Here is a 14,939-nt window from a genome sequence, read left to right as displayed (position 1 = left end):
GGACAGCAGACAGCCACCAGCAGCTGGCAGATGAGAGAGCAGGTCTCCCTGGGGCCTCTGGAGGAAGCATGGCTCTGCTGACACCTTGAACTTGGAGTGCTGGCCTCCAGGACTATAAAAGAAGAAATTTCTGGCTCTGTAACTCATCAGATTTGTGATAATTGGTTACAGCCGCAGAAAGTGACTTCAGATACTGAGACATTATTTTCATCTGTTCTCTCCCTCCCTTCCTCCCTCCCTCTTGAGTGTGCTACGGAGTTTTCCAGAACTTCAGGACATGTGGCTTTAGGACAAACTGAATGCAGAAGCAGATATGAGAAATCAGCTGTCTTCAATTAAGTGGAATGATATGAGATTTAGAAAACAACAACAACAAATAAGCAGGCATGGTAGCATATGCCTGTAATCTCAACACTCAGGAAATTCAGGCAGGAAGTTGCTAAGTTCAAGTTCAGGCTGGGTTACATGGTGAGATTCTGTCAAAGAAATGAAGAAATGAAAGAAGGAAGGAAGGAAGAGAGAGAGGGAGAGGGAGGATAGAGGGAGGGAGGGAAAGCAGACAATGGCATTCTTCAAACAAATCTTTTTGTTTTGAAAATACACTTGAAAAATATTATTTATATTTAAAAAATAAATAAAATATTCTTTATCATAACAATCCAAAGGAATGCAAGTAAGTAGGAAGAGAGACACCTGCAAAGCCAACCTAGGGAACCAGCCTAGGTACCCCACAACCCATGATTAGATAAAGGCAATGAAGAACTTATGGAGTATTATTCCGCCATAAAGAAAAATGATGTGATCTTGTTTGCAGGAAAACAGGTGGAACTGGAGATCATGTTGAATGAGACAAGCAAAGCTTAGAAAAACAAATATCACATGATTTTGCTCGTAAGTTATGACATGATTGTAAAAGGAGGGTTGTAACTGAGGGAATCCCAGGAAAGGGAGAAGAGGAAAATGGAGAGAGGGGAAGGAAAGGGGAAAGGAGAGTATGGGGCTAAATATGATTTAATTACATTAATGGATGATGATAGCATAATGAAACCCACTGAAAACTGTTTAAGGAGGAAGTAGGAGGGAGGGATTAAGAAAAAAATAATTGACAGCAGGTAACAGTGGCTCATCTCTGTAATCCTAGCTACTTAGGAAACTGAGATCTGAGGAACACAGTTCAAAGCCAGCCTGGGCAGGAAAAGCCTGTGAGACTCTTATCTCCAATTAACCACCAGAAAACAGGAAGTGGGACTGTAGCTCAAAGCGGTAGAGCGCTAGCCATGAGCAAAAAGAGCTCAGGGCCAGGAGCACTGGTCCCAAGTTCAAAAAAGAAAAAGAAAAAAGAATTGATGCTAGGCGACAGTGGCTCACACCTATAATCCTAGCTACTCAGGAGACTAAGATCTGAGGATGGTGGTTCAAAGCCCTCCTGGGCAGGGAAGTCCATGAGACTCTTACCTCTAAATAACCACCAAAATGACAGAAGTGGAGTTGTGGCTCAGTTAGTACAGTGCCTAAGCACTGAGTTCAAGCCCTAGAACTGTCACAAAAGAAAGAGAGAGAGAGAGACAGGGAGACAGAAACAGACAGAGACAGAGAGAGACAGAGAATAAGAGAGAGTAATAGAGGAGGTGAATTTGATCGACGTGTGCATGTATGCAAATATCACAATGGAATGCCTTTGTACAATTCATGTATGCTAATGATTTCAAGAATTACTAAAGATCGAAATCTTCCTTTTTAACTTCCGATATAGTAAACCACGATGGCTGTCCACATTAACCCAAGTTCGTTGAGGCCGTTAGTGAACCAAGAGTGAGCGAGACCTATGGTTAGATAATGAAGGACCACAGCGCTAGGCACTCACTACCTCAGCTGCCTTCCCCAGTCCTCTGGTCCTCTCCTTGTGAAATGTGCCAAGATAGACTACATTTGACTGTTACTGGCAGGAAGCCCAACTCAAACTGGCTTAAACAAGCTCTAACTAAAGAGTCCAGAGTCTGGGCCTTCTGCATTTGGCCAATTTATCTCTTCAACTGCTTTGATTCTGCCTCCCCACGGGCACTGGGCCTTGTCCTCATGATCACAGGATGGCTGCAGCTGTGCCAAGCATCACATCCATATGTAGCAATGGTCAAAGTGGGAAAACTGTCATTGTCCTCTCTGACTTTTCCCATGGTCCACAATTGCATCACAGCGCCATTTCTTACCAGGAGAGTGGCATTTCTATTTCTCTGTGTGATTGGTTTGGTCTGCCCAAGATTGACCTCTAGAGTGAACGAGGAACTGTGTCCTCTGAAGACATGGCAACCTGGTTAGAGGACCAGATTGCGGGGAGGCCGGGCAGGCGACTACTGTACCTGCTGTGCCCCTTGGGGATTCTGGGTCTTTGGAAGTGACAGTTTCATGGCCTGCTGACCTGGCTATCCCTTCACCAGGGACTTGGCCACAGGCCAGAGGATCAGGCTGAGTCCCTTTCCTCAGTTAGCCCCCTCTCCCCCTTCCTTCCTTCCTTTCTTTGCCTCCTTTCTGATACTGGGGTTTGAATCAGAGCCTTGCACTCACCAGGCAGATGCTGTACCACTTGAGCCAAATCTCCAGGCCTTTTTGCTTTATTTATTTATGAATTTATTATTTTGCTGTTACTGGTCATGGGACTTGAAATCAGGCCCAGGCACTGTCCCTGAGCTTTTTCACTTTGAATCACAGCTCCATTTTCAGTTTTCTGGTGGTTAATTGGAAATAAGAGTCTCACAGACATTCCTTTCCAGACTGGCTTCAAACCATGACCCTCAGATATCAGTTTCCTGAGTAGCTAGGATTACAGGCATGAGCCACCAGCACCCATCTCATTTAGTTATTTTTAGTAGTGTCTTTCATTTCTGCCTGGGCCAGCTTGGACCACGATCCCTCTATTTGGAATCATAAGCATGTGCCTCCACGCCCAGCTTATTGGTTTATACGATGTCTCATTAACATTTTCACCAGGTTGGCCTTGAATGTGATCCTCCTCATCTCTGCCTCCTGAGTAGCCCACAGAGCTCTATTTTGAGGAAGAAGGAAACAAAAATCCTAGAATTGCTATGGATTTGATGGATGGTGTGTGTGGAGCCACTCACTGTCAGTCCTTGGAAGCTCTGATGTTGTTGCTATACGTCAACATCCCTACAGGGAATCAACTCTGCAGAATACCCCAACCTGAACACCATCTCCCCAGCTTCTTTCCTAACAGTTCAGGAAGTGAGCAGAGGCCAGGGTACCCCCTAAGTGTCTGAGGCAGCAGGTTGAGAGCAAATAGGCCAGGTGATTTGGCTCAGGTCACAGAATAACTCAAAACCAGTGCTGTTACCCACATCTCCGATTCCAAGCCAGGGCCCCTTTGGGCTGCACCTGCCACCCAGTCCCTGTGTGTGGCCCAGAGAGCTCAGCTACCTGTTGTGTCATAGGAATCTGGTCTAGGGCCATTGGTCATCACCTGGTCAAGAGTGATAACAAAAATTTCCAAGAGAGAAGACAAGGGAGCCTCAGAGTTTATATAGCCATGAAGGATCCCAGTAAGGAGAGTTCTTCCAGGAGTAGAAACCAAACACAGAACAGAAAACAAAAAAAACCAAAAAACAGACCTACTTTACAGTAAAATGTCTATCGATTGTAAAGCAACAGATAGCATAAGCAAGGGGTAACAGACAAGCAGTAAATTTGGAGGGGGAGGGGGATCTTTGTGAGGCAGAGGACAAAGGGTTAACATCTGTAATAGACAAAGAGCTCTTACAAACAGAAAAGAAAGGGGCAAACAACCCGAAAGAAATTATGGCAAAGGACATGAATAGGCCATTCACCAAGAAAGGAGGCTGAGTGACCACAGACAATGCAAAGATGGCCCACATTGGTGGCCAGGGGAATGCAAATTAACCCCACAATGAGCTATCATCCAGGAAAATTAGAAGAACAGTAACATACACACTGGCTGGCAGGGGATTGGGGACCAGGCTCATCTCAGCCAGGGTCACTGAAAATGTAAATTATTTCCCATCTTTTGTGGTGTGTGTGTGTGTGTGTGTGTGTGAGAGAGAGAGAGAGAGAGAGAGAGAGGATATTGGAGCTTGAACTCAGGGCCTGAGAGGTGTCCCTAAGCATCTTTTTGTTCAAGGCTAGCACTAGAACCACAGCTTCACTTCCCATGTTTTGGTTTGGCTTTAGTTGCTGCTGTTGTTTTGTAGTTCATTGGAGATAAGTCCTATGAACTTTTCTGCCTCAGCTGACTTTAAACTACAATACTCTGATCTCAGTCTTCTGAGTAGCTAGGATTACAGGCATGAGCCACTTGGCACCTGGACAATTTGGGCTTTTTGATGATTAATTGGAGATAAGAGTCTCACAGACTTTCTACTGGGCTGGTTTTGAACTATGATCCTCAGCCCTCAGCTTCCTGAGTAGTTCAGAGCACAGGTGTGAGCCACTGGCTCCTCACTTATTTCTAATATTCTGAGAAGAAATTTGGCAGCTCCAGAGGAAACTCGAGGAGTTCTATTAGGAATTTGTATTTTAAGCATAATTTTTCATGAAAAATAGTAATATTCCCTTTAAAATACTTCCTAAACCTGAAAATCTAGGTAGAAATTAAAATGCCATTGGCAAAAATAGCAATGTATTCAAATGAGACCTACAAATTTGTAACACTGGGGACAAAGCAAACTAAATCTACCTGAGTGCTTTGTCATCTAAATTAGCAATACTTCTTTCTTCCTAGTAGCTTTGTAATGTTATCTCTGTGTGTGTGTGTGCGCGCGCGTGCACACATGCATGTGTGTATATAAAGTGAGGAAATTTGAAAACCCTCAAATAGTTCTTCCTCTATTAAAAAAAAATTTTGCCGGGCACTGGTGGCTCACGCCTGTAATCCTAGCTACTCAGGAGGCTGAGATCTGAGGATCGAGGTTCAAAGCCAGCCCAGGCAGGAGAGACCGTGAGACTCCTATCTCCAATAAACCACCAGAAAACCGGAAGTGGCGCTGTAGCTCAAGTGGTAGAGTGCGTTTGCCTTGAGCTGAAGAGCTGAGGGACAGCGCCCAGGCCCAGAGTTCAAGCCCCACGACCGACAATAAATAAATAAATAAAAATTTTGTGCTATTGTTGGGACTTGAACGCAGGGCCTGGGCACTGTCCCTGAGCTTCTTTTGTTCAAGGCTCTACCACTTGCGCCATAGCTCCACTTCTGTCTTTCTGGTGGTTAATTGAGGGTAAGTCTCACTGACTCCCAAGCCAGCCCCCCCCACCCCACCCCCTTGGCTTGGAACTGCGATCCTCCGATCTCAGCCTCCTGAGTAGTTAGGATTTCAGGCCTGAGCCACCAGCGCTCAGCCTTCCCTTCAGATTTAATACAAGGAATCTCCCTTCCATGGGAACCCAGATTCCAATTGAGCCTGCAGGTGAGGGAAGCAAACCTGAGGGGGGTGGGGGCTGGAGCTGTGATAATGCTAGGTCAGAGGCCTCACCAGCCCCTCCTGGGTCTTTGAGAGCTGTCCCACACTGAGGTGGCCCCTGGTCCTTTATGATGAATCTCTGTCCCCCACTTGATGGTGGCAGAAGCATGGCAACTGCCTTCCCTTTCAGCCAGATCATGCTGAGAAGGGACTCTAATGCCAGCAGCCACAGTACTCAGACCTGTCCTTGAAGGTCACACACAGTCTGGAGGCAGACCTGGCCCTGACCACCTCATCTCAGCTGGGCAGCCAGTGATGCATACCATGACACCGGGTAGATGGAAATAGCCCTGACCTGTGGAAGAAGAGACCACAGGGTCTGGACCTCATCTGTCTGCTCCTGTATCTACTGACTAGACGCAGGGCTTAGGTTAGACAAAGCACCCAAAATGTGCTTATAACAAAGCAAATGACTGAGTAGCCCTGGATGGGGACTTGACTTCAATTTCCAACCTGCAGAGGTGGAAGACACAGCTAGCATAATTTGCCTTTGCTCTGCCAGATGTCGCTGAGCCTTGGCTCCTCTTCATTCCTACCATGGATGAGAAAAATAGACTCCTCTTTGTTTTGTCTTGTTTGTTTGTTTTTGTCAGTTGTGGAGCTTGAGCAGGCCTGGGCGCTGACCCGGAGCACTTTTGCCCAAGGCTAGCACTGTACCACTTTGAGCTATATCTCCACTTCTGGGTTTCCTGTTGTTAATTGGAGATAAAAGTCTCACAGACTTTCCTGCCTGGACTGGCTTCAAACCTGGATCCTCAGATATCAACCTCCTGAGTAGCTAGTACTACAGATGTGAGTGCCTGCCTCTCGGTCCTTTTAGGCTGCCTCCTATAGGAAGTTTTCCCTGACTCTGCAATCCTCTCTCTCTCTCTCTCTCTCTCTCTCCCCCCCCCACCCGCCCCGCCTTCTCCCCCCTCCCCTCCCCAATCCCTCTTCTCCACTAACCCAGGAAAAGTTTTCCTCAGGTCCTGGCACTCAATTTTGGCCAATGAGGGGATCAGGAGCCTGGGGCTACTGCCAGCCCCTCCCTTCATTCCTCCCCCCCCCCCCCCCATGAAATGGTAAGTAGCCCCACCGGGGTATAGACATTGCCACCCACATTTAGGAAGTAACCTGCGAGCTGGGACTGCTACCTTGTGTATGTGAAGTTTGTGAGCCTGAGCATGCACATTGCCACATGAGGGCCTCAGGGCCGTGCAGAAGCACAGCTCTGACTAATCCACAGGCTGTCGCAGACAGGTCCCCCTCGGGTCTCCCCTTCTGGCCAGCTTACCCCCACTTCTGCTCCTTTATGCTTTGTGTCTAATAGCCTGCACCTGGGGCTGCCTTTGAGGCCTCCCCAAGGCTCTGGCTTTCAAAGCCAGAGAGCTTCAGACATCACTAGCAGAGGGCTGCTCTGTCCTACTAGGCCTGGTAGACCAAGACTGTGCCCCCTTTCTAAAGACAGCAGTCTTTTGCAACCATTTGGCTCTGAGGTAGAGAGCAGAAAGACTGAAAAAAAAAAAAAAAAGATACCATAAGTACTGGTTACTATGCCTGGTGCCCATCCTGCCTCTAGTCTCCACTGGCTGAGACTGGAAAGCTTTTCACAGGTAAGTTACCTTTAGTTGAGACTTCTGGGATATATAGTCAAGAACATCCTGAGATGGAAAGGCTACATTTTTGCACTTTTGTTAACATGATCTCCACCCCCACCCTCCGTTCTGTATTTCTTTTTTTTTTTCTGCTTATGTGGTGCTGAGGAATCGAACCCAGGGCCTCATGCATGCAAGGCAAGCGCTCTACCACTGAGCCACCTTCCCAGTCCCTCTGTCTGTATTTCTCTCTCTCTCTCTCATGCACACACTCAGGGTTGTACATACATCTTCAAGGCCCATTTCTGAAAGTCCAAAGCTTTTCCTACACAATGAGAAACACACTGGCAAAAACACTGTGGAAAATAGTACATCAGTTCCTTAAACATAGAATTCCCATATGGTCCAGCAATTCTCTGGATCTAAACCCTAAAGAAGGAAAAATGAGGTACTGGATATCTGTATACTCATGTTCACATTAGCATTCGTCACCACACTCAAAAACGTAGATGCAACCTGGCATGTTCACTGATGAATAAATGATCCACAAAATGAGGCTTATACATACAATAAATTATTCAGCCTAAAGAAAGAATGAAAGTCTCACACAGAAGATACACAGATGAACCTTGAAGACATTATGCTAATGGAATCTCTCAGAGACAGAAGGACCAAGAGTGTATGGATCCCTCCTGGACCACATATAAACTAGGCAAATCATAAAGGCAGAACAAAGGCTGGTGATTTCTGAGACTGAGGGCAGGTGGGAACTGGGAATTTCCTTGGGGTAGATGATAAGGTTCTAAATGACAGCTGGACAGTACTGTGAATTACTTTAATTCCACTCCAAAGAGGTTAAAATAGTAAACGTATGCTATATTTACTTTCCACAATAAAAAAAAAAGCTGAAAACATTACACACACAAAAAAAGAGATCACAATAACAACAACAAAAAACCCACACACGATACCTTGGAATATACCCACCAGAAAAAAATCACAGGACTCTGAAAAAAGTCACAAAACATTAGGAAGATGTAAAAAAAAAAATGATCCAAGTAAATGGTGGTATACTATGTTCATGGAGAAAAAGAATTAATACTAGAAAGCAGATAAATCTTTTTGAATCAATCTATCCTATAATAGCATTCCAACCAAAGTCCCAACAGAGGTTTTCACTGAATTTACTAATCCAATTCTAAAACTCCTAAGGAAGATTCTAATACAAGATCAACAAAATACAAGGTTTTGAACTTTTGGGTAAAGTATAACACACACAAAGAAAGCACACCAATTATGCTAGTTACTTGTGGCTCATGCCTATAATCCTAGTTACTCAAGAATCTGAGCTCTAAGATTATGGTTCAAAACGAGGTGGAGCGGGAAAGCCTGTGAGAAGCTTATCTCCAAATTAACCAGCAAAAAGACGGAAGTGGAGCTGAGGCTCAAGTGGTAGAGCACCAGTCTTGAGTGAGAAAGCTCTAAGGGACAGCCCAGGGCCTGAGTTCAAGTCCCAGAATCAGCACACCCACACATCTTCCCAAAGATAACCCATCCAAGTAACCAGGAGCCAGATGGGAAATTAGAATCTAGTCACAGGCGACTCCTGCAGACCCTTGCAGGCACTCCCTCACCCCCATCTAAGGGATCCAGGAGTCTATATTAACTGGCTCTGTCCATTTCCAAATTCTCTATGCATAGATTCATACCACATATACTCTTGAGTCTGGGCTTACTTTTTCCCTCTCAACTCATTCTCACTGTTGCTTGAGCAATTGATCATTTTTATTTTCATGTGATTAAAATAATGATGTCCCAATGTATGAATACCCCCCACCCAGTGTTTATCTCCTCTTCACAAGTATTTAACTTACAGATGTTACAACTGCACTCCGTACACGACTGTGGGTCTACATTTAAGGTACACAGTTTGTTAAGTATATCCCTAAGAATAGATCTGGGTCAGGAAAAAAAAGTTAAGCAGGAACAGAGGTTTGTGTGGAGTGTAGGACTGTGAAGTCTTGTTTTACTAGGAATCAAAATTCATTACAAAGCTATTGTAGCTAAAAGAGACATATATTGACAAGTCCCCATATCTGCACAAACACACAGGATTTTCATGTACGTGCACACACGTACATCCATCCACACGCAAGCATGCACTTCCCCAACCCCCCCCCCCCCCCCATACTCCAGCACTCAGCACAGAAAACTCTCAGGCCGGACTTCCCAGACCAGATAACTGAGTGTCGCGGTCCCTTTCAAGTGGTATCACAGCACAGTTCTGCAAGTATCCAGGAGACACCGGATGGAGAAGGGAAAGAAGAGAGAGAGCCCCCCCTCCCCCACCCGCCCACTGGCTTTAAAGGGAGAACAAAGTAAGCCGGATCAGAGTATGCAAGGTGATGGCTGCGCGCTGAAGCCATTCATCACTGCCAGATGTGCAAAGGGTCAGGCTGCAGGGCAGGCTGGGCGTGCCAGCGGGGGTTGCCTGGACCACAGCCACAGCAGTGAAGAACCTGCATGTCTGTCTCCCCCTCCCCACCCCCAGGAAGGGCTGCCAGGATGCAGCTCTTAACAAAATGACAATGTGCTTTTTTTTCTGTCCAGCCTAGAGGGGCTGAGGACCAGGGCTGGAGGCAGCAATGGCTTAATAAAGGGCTGTCAGTCAACTCTTTAAAAATACCCTCCTGCTGCCAGCACGCTCACGCTTGTGGCTGCCTGCCCCCTTGAATGGTCCCTCGGTGACACACAAGGACAAATGTTTGCCCAGAGAGGCCTGATGTCAGGCAGCACACATGATCCAGATTGTGGAATCTATCTTCTTCACCTTCATTCCCAAAGGCATATGGGGGGCCAAGCAGGGTCTTCATGGTCCTGGGTGAATCCTGAGGGATGACCTCAGCCTGGGCTTCTGTACTGTGGGGAGAGCTAGCCTCTCTCCTTACCCCAAAGCCAGGCAAACTCCACAGGGGATTCCAGGACTGGACAGAGAGACACCCTGGGCATCTGAGAGGCTCCCAGCTTGGGAGCCGGGGAGGAGGAAAGGAGGCTCTACCAACCAGCCCCTGATCTGGCACCAGAGCTTCAACTGCAGGGCCGGTTTGTAAATAAGGCCCAGCGTCTGCTGGGAAGGATACCAATCTGCTGGAGGAGGTGCAGCCCAGCTCTTCTGATCAGATGGAAAAGTGCTCCCGGACTGAGTGAGACAGGAGTTAAAGCTTCAAAAAGACATGTTCCCACATAGTGCTGTTGGCAAGCTTTACGCTAAAGTGGCCTTACAGAGCATCCCAGTCCCTGATGCCCTTTCAAGCTCCATTTTCCTTCTCAGGTCTGCAAAGGGGCCTAGGAGTCTGCGTGTCCAAAGCTAGATGACAGTTTCTGTGCGAGACTTTTGGAGAAGTGGAAAGGAATCAAGTGAGTATGGAATGGAGTACTTGGTAACTAACTGATCCTGGGCTCAGTCTGGCTGTGGCTTTATTAGCTGTGTGGTCTTGGGCAATTTTCTTGACCTCCTTGAAGCAAAGGGCAGCAATGCATCCTGTGAGCAGATGGGGCACTGCATGGCGGGGACAGTCAGTGCATAGAAGAAAGTGCTTGGGCCTGGGGGCTGGGAGCTGCCATTAGTTACCCTTAGCAGGTCAGGAGGCTGAGACCTGAGGACTGTGGTTCAAAGCCAGCCAGGGGAGGAAAGGCCAAGAGCATTGTCTCCAATTAACTACCAAAAGCAAAACAAAAAAAGCTGGAAATGGAGGCTTAAATGGTAAAGCATCATCTTGAGTGAAATAAGCCAAGCAAGATCGCAAAGCCTTTTGTTCAAGACCCAGTATATATAAACACATAAACTGCTTATGATAAACTACTCGCTGTGCGGGTGGACGGGGAGGCCTAAGGTGCCATAGGAAGATGTCTAGGAAACAGACCTGGAAGATGGGAGCTGAAGGCAGAGGGCAGAGGGGACAAATTAGAGAGGCTGGTGGGACGCGGGGTCTTTCACACCCTCCGTTCACCACGGGTAAACTGGAGATCACAGCACCCCTGCTTTGAAACTGCTGAGCTGGTCACTTGCACCAGGCGCGCACAGTGGGCGCTCTGCAGAGGCCGGGCACGCACAGGGGGGTGAGGGGGGCTCCGCAGAGGCCGGGCGCGCACGGGGGGGGGGGGGGCTCCGCAGAGGCTGGGCGGCACAGGGGTCGCTCCGCAGAGGCCGGGCGCGCACGGGGGGGGGGGGCGCTCTGCAGAGGCCGGGCGCGCACAGGGGGTGGGGGGGCTCCGCAGAGGCCGGGCGCGCACAGGAGGGGGGCTCCGCAGAGGCCGGGCGCGCACAGGAGGGGTGCTCCGCAGAGGCCGGGCGCGCACAGGAGGGGGGCTCCGCAGAGGCCGGGCGCGCACAGGAGGGGGGCTCCGCAGAGGCCGGGCGCGCACAGGAGGGGGGCTCCGCAGAGGCCGGGCGCGCACAGGAGGGGGGCTCCGCAGAGGCCGGGCGCGCAGGGCGGGGAGGGGGGGGTGGTTCCGCAGAGGCTGGGCGCGCGCACGGGGCGCTCCGCAGAGGCCGGGCGCACAGGGGGGCTCCGCAGAGGCCGGGCGCGCAGGGCAGGGAGGGGGGGCGCTCCGCAGAGGCCGGGCGCGCGCAGGGGGCGCTCCGCAGAGGCCGGGCGCACAGGGGGGCTCCGCAGAGGCCGGGCGCGCGCAGGGGGCGCTCCGCAGAGGCCGGGCGCACAGGGGCGCTCCGCAGAGGCCGGGCGCGCGCAGGGGGCGCTCCGCAGAGGCCGGGCGCACAGGGCGGGGAGGGGGGGTGGTTCCGCAGAGGCCGGGCGCGCGCCGGGGGCGCTCCGCAGAGGCCGGGCGCACAGGGCGGGGAGGGGGGGTGGTTCCGCAGAGGCCGGGCGCGCACGGGGCGCTCCGCAGAGGCCGAGGCGGGCGGCGCGGCGGGAACACGTGCCGGGCCGAGCTGGCCGAGGTCGCCGCGGCCCCGGAGGCCGCGCCCCGCCCCCGCCGGCGGCTTTGAAGTCCCAGATGGGCCGCGGGAAAGGGGCCCCCGCGCCCGGCCCCCAGCCCGCACCTGGATAAACACGCGCTGCCAGCCGCTGCCAGCCCCGCCGCCTCCGGGGCCCCGCCTCCCCAGGCCGCCGCCCCGCGGGGGGACGCCCGGCGGCCGGGCGGCCGGCCGCGGCTCACTTCAAAGCCCCCGGCCGCCCCCGGGAGGCGCCCTAATCAGCCCCGGCTGCCGCCCGCGCGCCGCCCGGCCATCTGCTCCGCGTTAGCGCGCACCGTCCAGTCCCGGACCCCGGGCCAGACCGGCTTCTCTCTCCCCGGCCCCACAGGTCCCACTTGCCAGGTACCCGCAACACGGGGCCTACGGTTCGTTCACCTTAACACTGCAGGATCACACACCCCAGAGGTACCATTCATTCGTGCATTCATTCATTCATTCATTCAATAAATCGTCCTTGTTCGGTGTCATCTAAGGTCTCCGGGCTCGTCGCCCTCCATCCCTGCACTCCAGATAACACCCAATCTATTCACCAGGCTTCTTTGCTTTGTCGCACTGATATCCAAGCTTTTAGCCCTTCTCTCTGCCCGGATCTGCCCAAACTCCTACTCATCCTACAAGAACCCTGCTCAGAAGTTTCCTCTGTTGTGAAAGCCTTCCCTCCTCCCACGACCCTGATCTGCACCCATTTAGTGACTTCCTTCTACTAAAGAACATAGGACCTTGAGTGACAGTGATTTATTCCTTTGCAGGGTTGTGTGCCCACCCACCTCCTCCCTCACAGGTTGAGTCCATCTGGACCCTACCAGTCAGTCTCTGGGTGGCCCTGGGAACTTCCCTGAGCTTCAGTTTTCTGAAACAACAACAAAGGATAAAATCAAGGATTTACACACAAAGCCCCGCCCAGGCAAGCACCTGTCTAGCAAGGATTGCCTGGTCCTCTCCTTTTCTCTAGAGCTTCTGGCCCTGGGAAGCAGAGCCTCTATCTCCTATCGGGCTGCTCTCCTGGCTTCCCTCCCTCTGCTTAATTCTTCTCCTGCCGTTCTGCCTTTCCGCTTCCGGAACCCTAGGCTCTGGCCCTGCCAACCCTGTATCTTTGGGTCTTGGGCTAAGTGGGGCTGCTTGAATGCTAAGCAAAGGGGCAAGAAAGTACCTGAAGGCTGAACTTTTAGTCCAGGAGTGGTGATGAGGGACAGTCCTGCTGCCTCCCCAGGGATGGGACAACCAGAACTTTAGCTCTGGGAGCTACTCAAGGACCTGTTGGAACCCTGGGGGCTTGGAAGAGGCAACCCTAGAAAATGGAGCTAGAACACCTGTCCAGGAGGCAATAGACCCGCAGGCTGGGCAGCCAGGTCTTGAAGAATCTGAAGTTACCCATGCATACTGGCAGACAGACGCACAGACAGACAGGACAGGTGCTAGGTCTCTCTGAAGACCCTTCTCAGGTCTTCACCCCCTTCCTCTCTGTCCCCACTTCTCACCAGCTCATGGGAAAGTACAGAGCCGCTGACTGGCCTCTGTGTATTTTGGTTACCTGTCAGACAGCAGGAAGGGACTTTGAATGATTAAATACTTGGAAATGGGTTAAGATAGGAAATGGGTTGTGGATATTGGAGGACAAGAGGAGATACTTGTTTTTAAGCCATAAGGCTTATGACAAAAGAAGGCCTGGGTTCCATTCCTGCTTGACTCGACCACTTCCTGGGCAAGATGGGGGAGTCCTCTGAACAGAGAAGGAAGGGATCAAAGAAAGCAGGCAAGCCAGCCAGCCATCTGTATCCCAGGCCAAGCACACACAGCGTTCTGGCTCCCCAGGAGAGCTGGCTTTGGTGAATCGGTTCCCATGCTGGGTAGAGCAGTGCCTCAGGTAGACAGGGCTTCCTGTGGGTACCGCTGTCTTAGACTAGATCTTAGGAACACAGCCTGAGGTGAGAGGTCAAGGGCACACAATGGGCTCCTACATGCTTCACCCACAGGAGAGTGTCAGTCACGTGGAGAAGCAAACAGGAACAGAGTCAGGTGTAAGTTTAGCAATCTGCTGCAGACCGGCTCAGGCAGCTCTGGAAGCCAGGAGTGGAGGCGCTGGATTTCCTAGTTCTTGAACCAGCATGGAACAATAGCTCCCTGCTTTGCTGACTGCAGTAGGCACAAAAGGGGTAGCAGGGTCCCAGGGAGTCCAGCCAAGGGCAGCAGGTGCTGGCCACACACAGCACACCCAAGTGAGCACTCATAATAGCCAATCACAGCCAATCCATCATCATAGCCAATCCAAGAACTTCTTTAGCCCTGCCCTTTGGAGCACGTTCTAGGAAAGCACCCCCTAGAGGTGATCTGCTGTGTGGCAGGCTGGAAGAGTTGCAGGATCCCTCAGGATAGTTCCCAAATTGTCTGCAAGACCTAGACTCATTGTCTAGGAACCTAGAACCTCCAGAGCAGGCATCCTTGGCAAAGGTGCCCTGACAGTGGTTTGACCCGATTACTTCCCAAGTGGAAGAGACTTCTTTTCAAATCAAGACATACCAGGGCTTGAGAGGTAGCCGGGGACTACCTTAAATCTGGCCCCATCTTTTAGTATCTTGACACATGTTACAATTACTGAGTCCTTGAATTATTCCGATGCCCTGCTGGGGTTCCCAGGTCCTTACATCTACCCCACTTTGCACAGGCAGTGGGCCTTGTACAGCCTTACCACCAATCCATCACCTTGAATTCCACTCATATGGCCCATGAGGGAAAAAAAACCACCTCCAATGATTCTCATGCATATTAGCTGATTCCTGAGGATTTTTGTTTGTTTGTGCTGACCCTGGGGCTTGAACTCAGGGCCTGGGCACTGTCCCTGAGCTTTTTGCTCAAAGCTATCATTCTACTACCTATGCCACAGTTCCAATT

This window comes from Dipodomys spectabilis, unplaced genomic scaffold, assembly GCF_019054845.1.
Source record: "Dipodomys spectabilis isolate Male_0828 unplaced genomic scaffold, ASM1905484v1 ptg000165l, whole genome shotgun sequence".
NCBI lineage: Eukaryota > Metazoa > Chordata > Mammalia > Rodentia > Heteromyidae > Dipodomys > Dipodomys spectabilis.
The sequence above is the reverse complement of the archived record's forward strand: the minus strand, read 5'-3'. Positions refer to the sequence as shown.